Source organism: Convolutriloba macropyga, chromosome 4, assembly GCF_964194025.1.
Source record: "Convolutriloba macropyga chromosome 4, txConMacr16.3, whole genome shotgun sequence".
Classification (NCBI taxonomy): Eukaryota; Metazoa; Xenacoelomorpha; order Acoela; family Convolutidae; genus Convolutriloba; species Convolutriloba macropyga.
The window spans coordinates 41,809,601-41,823,129 of NC_134471.1; positions in this window are offsets into that span (position 1 = coordinate 41,809,601).

Sequence of the window (13,529 nt, forward strand, 5' to 3'; positions counted from 1 at the left end):
TTTTCCGCTCACATTGAAGCAACAGACTGTAACTCAGTCGCAGATCACACAAGTTTGGTCTGTTGGGGGATAGAAAGCATTTGGCGTAAAAAGATCAAGGAAGTCTTGCAGAAAACAGAAGAAAATGTAGAGGTAAACGAAGTAACTTTGGGCACAAACAAAATCAAAGATTGTTTTTTTTTCAGGCAACAGTACCGTTCTCAGATGTCTTTCAAATATAAAAGTTTTCACAACACAGAAATGTTACAAGTACCTTGATTTTGAAATAGACAGGGCCCTTATTTTTGATGAGCAGCTAAGAAGAATGTTAAGAATATGGACCGTGCTATATTATCAATATAGCTAATAAATTATCAATTTCCACTGAACATGCGAATTGCTCTTTTATCCACTGAACCTGCAATTCATTAACCAACAGATTGACTGTGGTATAAAGATATGGTTTCGACGTTATTAATATGACAGAGCAAGAGACCTGCTAGTACACATAAGAGTTTTACCAGCTGAGTTCACAATAGCAATAATGTCATTAATCAGTTTTCTTTGACTTGGTCGAATCAGAAAACTTTGAAAAATTTTACATGTACTTGAGTCTTCAGCAAAATTTTTGAACAAAACAATTCAAAGTTGGACGGAACGTCAAAATCAAGTTTGGAATGAATTCAATTGTTCGTCGATGAGTACAAAAATGGAATAAATTACCACAATGACTTCGGTCTTCAAGAAATGAAAACACTTAAGGACATTTTGTATGATTTTTTGGTCTCACAGAGTGAAAAAAAATCCTTTGAAAGGTGATTAGGGATTTTTTAAACTTACATTTAATTTTAGAATTAAAACATTTTCAAGAATTTTTTCCATTGATTTTTTAAGGTAATTGATGTTTTTAAATATATGCATGATTGATTTTGCGTTGTTTTTTTTAAAGTGTTTGACCGCTTGATTATTGTGTTTTTGATGCAAAAAGAAGAAAAATTAAGGTTAGGTATACCAAAAAGTGACAGCAATGTATATAATTTTACTTTGCTGATTTTTCGGCTCAATTGAGCTTGTGAAGAAATATGGATTAAATTGTGCAAAATAATAACACAAATTATCCAAATTATAACCCAAAAAATTTTTAATCCCTGTTTTTTTAAAGTTGAATGACCGCAAATCCTAGAAATTTTATATAAATTATCTAATTAAAGTTGTATTAGAGATCAATTAAGAATAAAAGACACCAGAAAACTGTCGATCATTGAAGTTGTCAACATCAGGTGCAATTTTTCATATGCGTTGATATATGTTCCACAGTGGGCATCAATAATTTCTATAGGTTTTTTGTCAAGAAACATGCTTTAATGTTTTTTTTTACATAATTTTGTAAAAAAAATTCAAACAAAAGCATGACCATATAATTACTGCGAGAATTAGCTAAAGATATTTAATTGATTACCTATTTTGATCATATCATACACCTAATCGGAAGAAAAGCATTGACACGAAAATAAATGTTCGCATCATATACTATTCGAGGATGAAATAATTTTTTTATTAGAAGACGCACTCCGTTACGGTTCAGAGCCAGAAAGGGGGGGGGGGGGGTAACAACCCAGACGATAGAAAGTAAGAGATAAGAAATTTTAAATGACTTCGGAAAAATTCCAATCTTTAAAAGTTTTGATCTACTTGCACTAAAATTTGTATCTGCAAAATGGCAATTAACTGTATTTTTGAAAAGGAAATTTATAAAAAAAAACGTTGAAGGAAAATGTCGTGCTTGGCATAAAGTTATCGTTCATTCTCCATCCAAACGTAACTAAGCAATTCTATGGATTAAAATCTGAGAGAGAGAGAGAGAAAAGACACCTGAATTACTATCATACAGGTACAAGTACCAGAAAAATGTAACCAACATTACATTATTACGACAGAAAGTGTATGGGGAAATGAACAAAAAAAAGTAATTTAAAATAGTTGAAGAGTTCAAATTTAATATACTCAAGCTCCTTGTTCGGGTTTAATAAGAACTTAAGATAAACTTAGAAGTTAGTAAAAACCTGAATATTGTATAGCAGATTAAAGTTTACAAGACCGCCAGTGATCATTGCTGATTTAGAACAATTTGTTGTTTGTGTTTTCAGTAACAATTGTTTTAGAGAATATCTGCTCTGTTTTGAATTAAGAAGTTTCTGTTTTGTTGTTCGATCATGCTCATTTCAAAGACTAGCCGCAAAGCTTCCGTAGGATTTCTAATATATAGACTTTTGAAAGTGATTACTTTGGAGAAATTGAGAGTGCGGCAATTAAGCTTAAGATCCAAAGTGGGAAACGAAAGGTCAGTGAAAGAAGGCAGCTGATTTTTAATGAGTTTAACTAAATAATTGATACACGAATAAGCAAGAAAATTTTCAAAGCAAAGTATATCGTATTTTCTTTCCAGGTCTGATGACCGGTCAAACTTTTTTCTGAAAAAGGCAGTTTTGATACTCCAGTTTAATTGCCGATCAATTGAAGATATCGCCTCTTTGGAAAGGCTTGTTAAAAGAAGAATAGGATATTCTAGTTGACTGATTGGGTAAACTACCACGAATTTGGGTTAAAGTTTTAATACTTGTCGGAAATACTTGTTTTAATACTTGTTTTAATACTTTTTTCAGAGTTTAAAGTTTTAATACTTGTTTTAATACTTTTTTCAGAGTATGTTTCACTTGTATATCATACTTGAGGTGTTTGTCTAAGTGTACACCTAGGTATTTGATGCTGTGACTTGGTTCAATTTTTTCGTTGCATAAATCTAATGTCATCAATTCTGTTCTTTTTGCTAACGATGGTTTGGAAAAATTTATGAAGTCGGTTTTCTTAGAATTGACCTGAAGGTGGTTGTATTCAAAAAAATGGACTGAGTTTTCTAAGCTGTGTTCAAGTTCTTGCTTCGCCATTTGAGGATATACATTGGATGTGAAAACAAGTGTATCATCGGCATTTTGAACTATTTTGGAGGTGATTCTTAAATCTTTCATTTCATTGTCATAAATGAGAAACAAGACCGGACCAAGGATGGTTCCCTGCGGAACACCTTGTTTAAATCTGATCCAGTTTGAGCTGATGCCACTAAGTTTAACTCTTTGTAAGCGGTCTGTAAGAAAATCGTGTATTAAAGCACAAGAAAAATTGTCAAAACCAAGGGAGACTAGCTTACTTTGCAAGCGATGGTGGCAAATGGAATCAAATGCCTTTGAAAGGTCTAGTGCAGCGCAAAAGACGCTTTCATTAGCCTCCATGTTTTGACGTACACATTCCGTGAAGTATAGCAGAGCATGTTTTGTAGATCTGGACTAATCAAATCTCCATCAAAGTTAAACTCGATGGGAAGCTGCCTCGCAAAAAATCGCCAATAATCGGAGCAATTTATGAAATTCTTTCGCTGGGTTCCATGGTCATCAAGGCGTAGCCAATCAGTTCAATCTTTAAGAGTCCAGCAAACTGGATGTTTGCGTCCGAAAAAAAACAACCCTGCCAAATTCAGGTGTCCCGTGGAGTGATGGATGCCATTTTAGTAGTACTCGCAAAGGAAACCGCTTCCATACGAAAAATCAACAGAAGGAAAAATTGCGTTAGGGAAATTAAAAAGGAAATGAAGATATATTAAAATTGGGCGCCAGAGTGCTGAGAAGGTCTCCTTGGCATCCTCACCTAACTCTGACTTAAAACGGGCCCTCAATTCTCGAAAGTCTTAGTTACCTTCAATAGATCGTCAAAACCGGCTACACATAGCTATCCTCCCCAATTACGACATCATTCTGATGTTGACGTCATTAATTCGGATTACGAATTTGATCAAGAGCAACAGAATTGGGATCATGAGAATGAAATCTTGAAACTGATCCACATATTTATATAAATTATTCCTCGAAAAAATTCATTATTTAAAATTTTATCTCCAACAATTATATTAATAACTTTCACTAGACTTGATTATCAGTAGATAAATCTTTTAGTTATGATAACCAACAAATACTGTTATTAATTTCATTTTAATATTGTTAACCACTTTAAAGCAGTTAAACACTGTTTAAAGAATTGCAGTGACCCATTCATTTGGGGGAGGGGGGATGTGGTACGAACTAACAGTGTACCTATTTAACTGTACAATCGCTTTGTATTTATGCCTTTTTTAATTCTGTATTCTGTATTTTTAATTTTTTATTCTGCCCGCGAATACCGCAATTCAGTTCAAACTATAATTGATTTTTAATTTATTCATATATAAATTCTAGTATCGCAATTTTCCTTAGTATTTTGCCTCTTCGTGACAAAATGCACAATTTACTCTAGTTTTCTCACAATTTAATCTAGTTTATAAAACTCTAGTTTTCCTCTGGATTCAAAATACGTGATAGAAAAGCAACGTTGATCACTTTAGTTGTCGTTGGATTTGCACCCCATTCCTATATTTTAAAACTTTAAAATGAATTACATATTTGCTACACAAATACAATAATGATGATTTTTCCTCCCCCTCCACACAGGTGAAACGCTGGTTTCCAGAAAATTTGCTTACATAATGGTAATCAAATTAAAATGTTGTTTAAAATGGTTTTGAAAAAAATGTGAACCGATTTAAATTCTGGAAGTTTAACGGTAATCTTATTTTTGAAAAAAATTAATCAGTTTTCGAACTTGCTGTTTTGCTACTCTGATTTTGCGTCTTCATCAAGATACTGTTAACTCTAGTCCGTTTTTGACATCTTTCAGCTATCTATTTTAATGTCAGGTAGAACTACTCTTTAGATTCTTTTTGATCAATTTTAATATTCAATATGCATGAGGTTTATGTCTTCAATAAAAACTCAAGTATTAGTGGTGTTGTTAAAGTGAAAGATGTTACCCACATGAATGAATTCAAAAAACCTATGTGCCGATAATAACTCATGAACCACCATCATATCCGCCAGCAATTCCAGCTGCACAATTGAACGACCAAATGGTATCTGATGAGTCCAATTTTTCTAAAGAGCCGGAATTTTTCGTGGTTATTGGGACACCCTTGCTACCGACACTGTTAAAAAGACCCACGTTTGTTGGGAAAAGACCGTTGAGCTTCTCCCCAGTTCTAGAATAGGAGAATCTAGCTAAATCTTTTTTGATGAAATAACTTCCAGCTGTACTAGAAGCTAACCAACCTGCTAAAATTGCAAGGGCCTCAAGTATGGCATCTGATGGAGGTGAAGAAAGTGAAATTGATGCCACGACTATTGATTAATTTATGTTAAATCGCACTGTCTACAAAATCATTCTCAATCGCTAACTGTTATGCATCTAAATACTATATCCTTGAAAAAATTATCATGATGAGCTAGAGGAACTAGTGAATTGTCTTGAGTCTCCGCCTAACATAATATGTCTAACAGAAACATGGTTATCGACCGACGATGATCCTGGTTTATATAATTTAAGCAATTATACTACATGCTTGTCCAAACCGAGGAATGGGAGAGGGGCGGTATAATGGTTCAAACGACAAGTGAAGTCGATTTGATAGGAGAACTTGAATACAAAATAGATGAAAGTCTTCTCATACATGTGAAAAAGGAAATAGAAGATCTGATTCTTTTAATGGTGTATAATCCACCTCGGTCGGACAAGCTTGTACTCATCACTGGATAAACTTGAACTGAATAAATTACTTGAACAATTAACAACTAATTATGACCAAATTCTAGTATGTGGTGACTTCAACACTGATACGCTCAAAGCTGATTGCATAAGGTCAAAGTACATGAATATGATAGCATCGAATTGATATGATTTTTGCATTCATGAACCAACTAGAATAGATTCATCAAGTGCATCTTGTCTAGATCAGAGTAATCAATGAAAAAGTTTTAACTAATCAAAGTTACAGTGATCATGAACCCATTGTCTTAACAATCGGTATTGACGGGGAAAATACGATCAGGTATCAGAACTTCAGGGATACCAGTTTTCATAGGTGTCACTGGCTTTCTAGAAATGCTTGAAAATTCTTTAAACGCCATTATATACAAATATTAGCGAAATTTGTGAGAAGTTCCAGATCACTTTCAATGCAGTCTTTTCATGTTTTGCACCAATGCGAGAGAATAAACAGAATGAAAAAATGCTTCCGAAAAAAGTGGTTTGACAAATCACTGAAGAATCAAATTTCTAAATGAACCCTCCATAAAAAATGGAAGAAGAGCAAATCTGATTGCAGGCAGCTCTCAAAACTCAAAGCCGCTCGCACAAAAGTTTAGCAGTTGATTAAAAAAAAGAAAAAAGAATTTTATCTAGAAAAGTTTATTGATTGCATCGGAGAATCAAAAAAAGTTTATTGGTACTTAAATGAATTAAAGGGAATAAAAAGAAAAAAGTCAAATATACCCGTTTTAGTAGAGGATGGTCAGAGAACTGATGAACCGAAGCAAATCGCAAAGAATTTGAACGAATTCTTTTTTGAGGTCCGGCCTAAATTGAGAAGTGCTTTAAGGAACACCTCAAAATATCAACTAAACTTCGAAAGTCCCCTCGCATGTATCCGTATCCAACTGACACTATTGAGATCCAGCAAATAATTGAGAATTTGGAGTCTAAAAGCTCGTCCGCAAATGACGAAATTAGTAATCTCGCTGTGAAATCTGCTGTTGCAGTTATATGCGTAAATTTGGATTTTCTTATCAACAAACTTTTAAGTGATCGTATTTTCCCATCTTCGTTGAAAATAACTAAAGAGCTACCCTTGCATAAAAACGGTTCTAAAGAAAATGTTAAGAAATATCGTCCAATCTCTCTCCTAGTTGTTTGGAGTAAAATTTTTGAACGTGTTGCTTTTAACCAGATTATACGTCAAAGAAACCCAAATCAAAATCAGTAAAAAAATTATTGCACAATTGATGCAGTAGTTAACTTAGTCGAAGTTGTTCGTGACTCCAAGTTTAAAATGGAATTAAATGCTTTTCTCCTCGTCATAACGAAATCTTTTGACACCATTGATCACGACATACTTCTCTATAAACTTGATAGATATGGTATAAGAAGTAAAAGCCCGAAATGGATTGAATCCATCCTAACCGATCGAAAAAGATGTGTGGTAAATCAAAAAGTTTTTTCTGATTGACGCAAAATTGAGTGTGATGTTCCTCAAGGCTCCATTTTGGGACCTTTATTCTTTTTGGTATATATGAACGCTCTTCCGCTTGCGTGCATGAAATGGCAAGCTTCCCTTTTCGCAGACAACAACTGCCTATTGGGAGCGAATTGCACAATAGAAGAACTGCAAGCAGACTTATATAAAATAATAAACTTACTCTGAATGTAAAGAAAACGTGCCAGTTAAACTTAAACTTAGGAAAAAGTTTTTCTAGCCCGAACATCCATTTAAGTAATGAAAATTTGAATGTTCAAAGTAGTCGTAAGTATCTTGGAGTGTTTTTAGATAAGGAATTGTCTTTTAAACCACACATAGAAAGTGTTCTAGAAAGGCTTGGAAGACTATATGGCATAGTATCCAAATTGCGACATTATGTTCCAAGGAATGTTTTGTTGAGATACCTTTCCTCAAAAATTAAACCAACCATTCAATGTGGACTGCTAGTGTACGGCTGTGTAAGCTACAGAACATTGGAACCTATTTTGAAGATGCAAAAGAAAATTCTTCGACTTATCTTGTATCTCAAATATAGACAAAGCGTTACCGAATAATTCGACATATTAATAATTTTGACAGTGGAAGAGCTTTATCTTCATGAATCACTGAAATTCGTATTACCATCTCCTAATAAAATCCATTTTGATGTTTATCTTAATAGCTTCTATGAATTTGATGCGACAACACATTCAACAAAGAGGTCTCAAAAGTGTTTTTGACAGTTCTAAAATGTCGAAAAATCCTATAGAAGAATTCGCTAAAACATCGGGGAACAGATTTGTTAAATGTTTTCAAAGACAATGGAATAATTGGTTCAAAGTTGTGCAACATGAGTCAGTCAGTATTCTCTAAATCGGTACTTGTCTTGAGGGACAGCTTCATTTTATCGAACTAAGATTTAATTGCAAAAGTTCTTGGGTAACTTCTTTCGACGATGCTTGTTTTTTTCCAGGATCTGTCTCAGCTTATTAATTTATAAAAAATTGGATTTTTAAAAGTACTACCCTTGGGTTGGATGCTAAGAGACATAGAAAATAGGGTTCCCTTTTTGATGTAAAAAAATGACCCTCTGAAACCTTCTAGTTTTCGAGATATGGCCATTTCTGTGATTTTTGAAGGTTCCCTCGGAAAATTTGGTTCCCAAACTTAGAACAAAAAAATTTTTTCCCTCTCTGCTCTACGCTTTACTAGGGTGCTGTACTAAACAGACTAAACCCAGTAGTGCGAACCATACGGCTGTAAATACTGAACAGCACTTGACAAATCTCACACTATGAAACACAAAAATTTAAAAAAATTCTTTCCTTACTAAGTATTGACGTTAAGGGCTGCGCTTGTGTGATCATGCTGTATCCGTCCGCGGTCCTCTCTGTGCACTAACATAAATTACTCACTCCAAGATACTTTAAAAGATTCGATTTATCGAATTTTGTTGATCTATTTTGATATATAATTTTATTGTTTATTTTGTTATCCAGAGGAATCTACTCCATCTCTCTCTCTCTCTCTCTCTCTCTGTGTGTGTGTGTGTGTGTGTGCGTGTGTGTGTGTGTGTGCATAATTCTCGTAACAATATCGAATATTGGAGCCTATTTTTGTTAGCACAAAATATTAGTATGTTTTTTATGACAGTTGGTTCTTTTTTGCCTCGTTGCCCGTCCTCTCTAAGTTAGTAGTTGCCAGCATTATTCCTTACTGATATTTAATCTGACTTTAGTTTTTAGTTGCTGTGCAATTATTTTTCCTGGAGAAATATATTCTTTCTCTCTTTTTAATTGAAAATTTTATGCAGCGCTTAGTTAAAAATTGTCACCTCAAAATTCTTCGGGCTATGTTTTGAGCGACTGAAAAATTGTGGTTGCCCCAGTAATTTCACATATTTTGGCATAAATTTGAACGTATTAGAATCAAAGAAATTTGCCTGATCTTTCGAATTTTTCGTGGCCGTATTCTGATTCAACAATTTTTTCTACTGAATAAACTGTCGTTGCTAGCATTCAAAAATCCGGTGTTAATGAACAAATAATGGCAAAAAATGCGTTCGTCGCTTTTTCCACAATTTTTTTCTTAATTGCGTTTTTATCTGAAGATTTTTCTGGTGTATCTCATCGCAGTTTCAAAAAGTTTAAAAGGCTATTGCATAAGAAATGAAATTCCTTCGAAAAGTGTTAAATCCAATCATTTTGTTTAAAAAACATTGCAGTTTCTTTGTAAATTAATGCATGAGCTCCGATTGGTTCTCTTGAAGAGTTATGCCAAATTGGAAAATAACCTCCCGCTTTTCTGTACAATCAACTAATTTATTTCCTTACAAGCAGGGCGGGCAGGGATGTTGGACTGGACCGTATCTCAGCAGGCAAACTTGCTCTCTGCTTTTTTCTATGGCCACACTTTTACACAGAGGCCGGGTGGGTACCTTGCTTCTAAAAATAACGGCAAAAATCTTTTTGGTTGGGAGCTTATCATACGATCGATCTTGCTTACTTCAAACCCATCGGTTGCTTCTTATGGGGGAGTACAATTGCTTTGCTTTGTTCGGGCACTAGAAGGTTTCGTGGTTTCTGGGGCATCTATTGGTATTATGCTGACTTATCCAATTGTGGGTTTATTTTGCAGGGTCAATTTGTTGGACGGTTGGCCTCTGTTTTTTTTGGGTTTTGAGGTGTGGTTGGGTTTCTTTTCTGGATGGTGACTGCATCTGATTCTCTCGATAATCATCCCCGAATAACAGAGAGTGAAAAAAGATGCATCACACAGTTAAACAACTTTGAATCCGAACATGACGTCACAGTATCATGGAAAGAAATTTTCTCAATTGTGGCCTTTCTGGGAACAGTAATCACCGAAACTACACAAAATGTAGTAGATTGGTATAATAACTTCCCAGGTTGAGGTCCCAGACCGAAAGTCGATATGTCCAGACCGAAATGAACGCACAAGGTGCGTTCAAAATTACACGGTCTGGAAAAAAAATGAACGCACGATAGTCTGGACATGTGCAATTTTGAACGCACGATAGTCTGGACATATGCAATTTTGAACGCACGATAGTCTGGACATAAGAAATTTTGAACGCACGAAAGTCTGGACATTGTGACTCGGCGCGCACGAAAATTTTTTGAATGGAAACAAGAATGCCAAAAACTAATGAGTCCATGTTTGACTAAACACTTCTAATAGAGTGCTCACTCAAGTGAAAGCTTTCTACCAAGAAAACCTCAACTCACTTGAGTTCAAAAGTTACAAAACATCTAACGCAGGAAAATTCGCATCCAACATTTTGCTTTGTTTAAAACAATTTCACACCTAGAATTATAAACCCTTGCTGAAGTTGCAAAGCAAATCATACTTTAATAACTAGGTCGCTGGCACCCCCTTCAGCCAATACTTTCATCGAACATCTTTTATTAAACAAAATGTAACAACTGCTTGGGCACTTCATCACAACCATCACCCTAACGTATCTATACTTGAAACGAATACATAAAAACGTTATCTGAACATGAACGCACGAAAGTCTGGACATACGCATTTTTGAACGCGCGAAAGTCTGGACAAAAGCACGTTTGAACGCACGAAAGTCTGGACATAGGTGTTTTTGAACGCACAAATGAGCGCACGAATTTTAATTTGGAACGCACTAAAGTCTGGTCATATAAGATTTTGAACGCACGAAAGTCTGGACATAGGGAGTTTTGAACGCACGATGAACGCACGAAAAATTTTGAACGCACGAAAGTCTGGACATAGGCACTTTCCGTCTGGGAGGGTCTGGACATAGACACTTTCCATCTGGGACGGTCTGGACATATCGACTTTCGGTCTGGCACCTCAACCTGGGTTGTTTGCCTCTCTATTTTGCACATGTGCTCAATTTTGATATCTGTAAAAATGGTCTTTGCATCACTGCTGTGGTTGGTGTCAGTTTTGGAGTTTTGGGTACACTTATTGTGTCTCGACTTGCAGATTTTCTGTTGACTTGCAGTATTCTGTAAAGCATTGGCTATGTTCTTTTATGGTTTCCGCTATCCGGGTTCCTATTGCAACATTCTGGACATAGCACTATACTTTGCTGGTATCACATTTCGGATCACAAACACATTCGGAGCTGTTGCTGGAATTCTGGCTTAAGGAGTTGGACTCAAATGCAAGACTAGGAAGTGAAATGTGATTGGCCAGGGAATATGCCAGCAAAGTGATCAAGCACTTCGAGGTGACTCGCAAGTTATTGCTTTTATCTAGTTAGACAAAGAAAAGATTTAACTCGATTTATTGGATTATGATAAAATTGAAATTACCCTGATGAGTGTATCTTAATCTCGTTTTTCGAATTAATGGATATTTCATACTTTTATATTGATTTTGCACTTAAGTCTAAAAAAGTGGAAAACAGTTGTTGCGTATGTAATGAGAGAATTGATTGCAAATTGTTTGACGAGATTTTCATCACCATTAATCTGAGAAACCTTTCGATAGCAATCGAGTCATCTGGGCCTGATGCAAAACTTCCAGATACTTCACTATCAGTTATAGAATTACATCTGAAACATTTCTTAATTAATAGCCGCGAAGCGATTGCAGCTATTATTAGGGAAATCGTGGTTTTTTACAATACAAAGAATTTGAATTGTATTGGGGCGCTGTCTGTTTTTTAAGATCTGTTCACACATTTTTCAATGACTTTGTCTTTCGAAACGGGATAAACAGGTAAAGCCCAGCGGGCTTTAAGTTTCGTTAGTGGACCAAAATAGGCTTTTGTAGTCGTTCAAGTGCTGCAGCTTTTGGGATGGCCTTAATTTAAGGTTAAAAGGTCATTTTTAGGGGTTTTGGGCTCAAAATAGTGCAAATTTTTCATTGTTTTGGTGATCTTTTGAGTTTTTTGTTTGATTAGTCTTAGGTTGAAGATTTAAAAGCTGATGAAGGTCTTTTGCGAGATAAAATTACTTGTTATGACCTTTTTACGAGCTTATTGACCTTTATGTGCCAATGAATTTTTGTAAGGCTTGGAATCGGGTTACAGGCCAACCTCTAGAGACACAGAAAAGATTGTGAAGAAATTAATATCACGGTTTTCAGAAATATTTCAATATAATTTGCAATTGATTGCATACCTTTAAAAATTTTTCTGTCATTTTATGATTTAATCGATCTTCAAGGGCCAATTAATTCTTTTTCAGATATATTCCTGGACCAATTTCAGAGAGAAAATTTGTTTTTAGCATGTTTTTGAAATATGTATGTTTAAGAAAAGGAATCTTATAAATCCTGCCGTCAGGGTATTAGCCTCAAGAGCTTTAGCAATGAGATATGTTTGTTTAGTTTGTTTGATTGTTTGAGTTTCTCAATTTTTGAGATGATTTTGTTTGTGTTTTGGCTGGCATTGTTCAATTGATTTGATGGTCTGGTAGATTACTTCTAAGTTTTTCTTTCAATTCTTTGGATTGTATTTCAGGACTTGTACTGCTATGTTTTTTTACAATTCAAAGAATTTGAATTTTATTGTGGCGCTGTCTTTTTTTAAGATCTAAGATCTGTTCACACATCTTCATGATTTTTGAAGTCAAATTAGAGTAGTGATTTTGGTCATGCCGAAACAGGAAATGAAGCGAAAAAGTAAGTGGTTTTGCGGCGTGAAAATTTTCGCTCTGAATTTACAATAGAGTGAGAAAACATTGTTTGAACAAAAATTCGCTTTCTCGCTAGTGGTTTTTTGTTCGTATGCGGCAATTTCGCTTTGATTTTTACTTTTTTCAATTTTTTGGACCGGATTTTTTTGTAAAGCGTTTTCCCAATGCATTCATAGTTCACTCGAGGCCTAGTTTTTTGTTTGAACCAAATTTCCATTTCTCGCTAGTGGTTTTTTTGTTCACAAGTGCCTTTTTGACATTGATTTTGTTTTTTTTTTCAAATTGTTTTGATCTGATTCTCCAAAAATGGTTTTCCCAATTCACTCGTATTCCATTCTAGGTCTTGTTTTTTATCTACTCAATGAACATTCTTTGAATTGTACGCCAGGACTTGTCCTGCTATGTTTTTTAATTCGTCGTCTCCATCGATGGTTCTTACTACCTGACTTTTTCAATAACTACAGTGACTTTTACTGCCTTGCATTTAAAGTTTGTGCGTGACGTCATTTCTGCCTATAGGTCAATTGCGTGACTTACCTCATTCATAAAAACGACTTTTGAACTCACTTATGGAACTTGAGATTTAATGAGCATTTAATAGTTAAATATCAATAGTGTGCATCTAAATAGTGCCAAACTAATATGCCTCAATTCTTGAGTATTAGACTTGAGTTTTTTATTTCAATTTTGAAAAAGCTTTCAGAGCTTTTCCTTAAAGAGCGTGTATGTCATAAAATTGACAGTCCGAATCT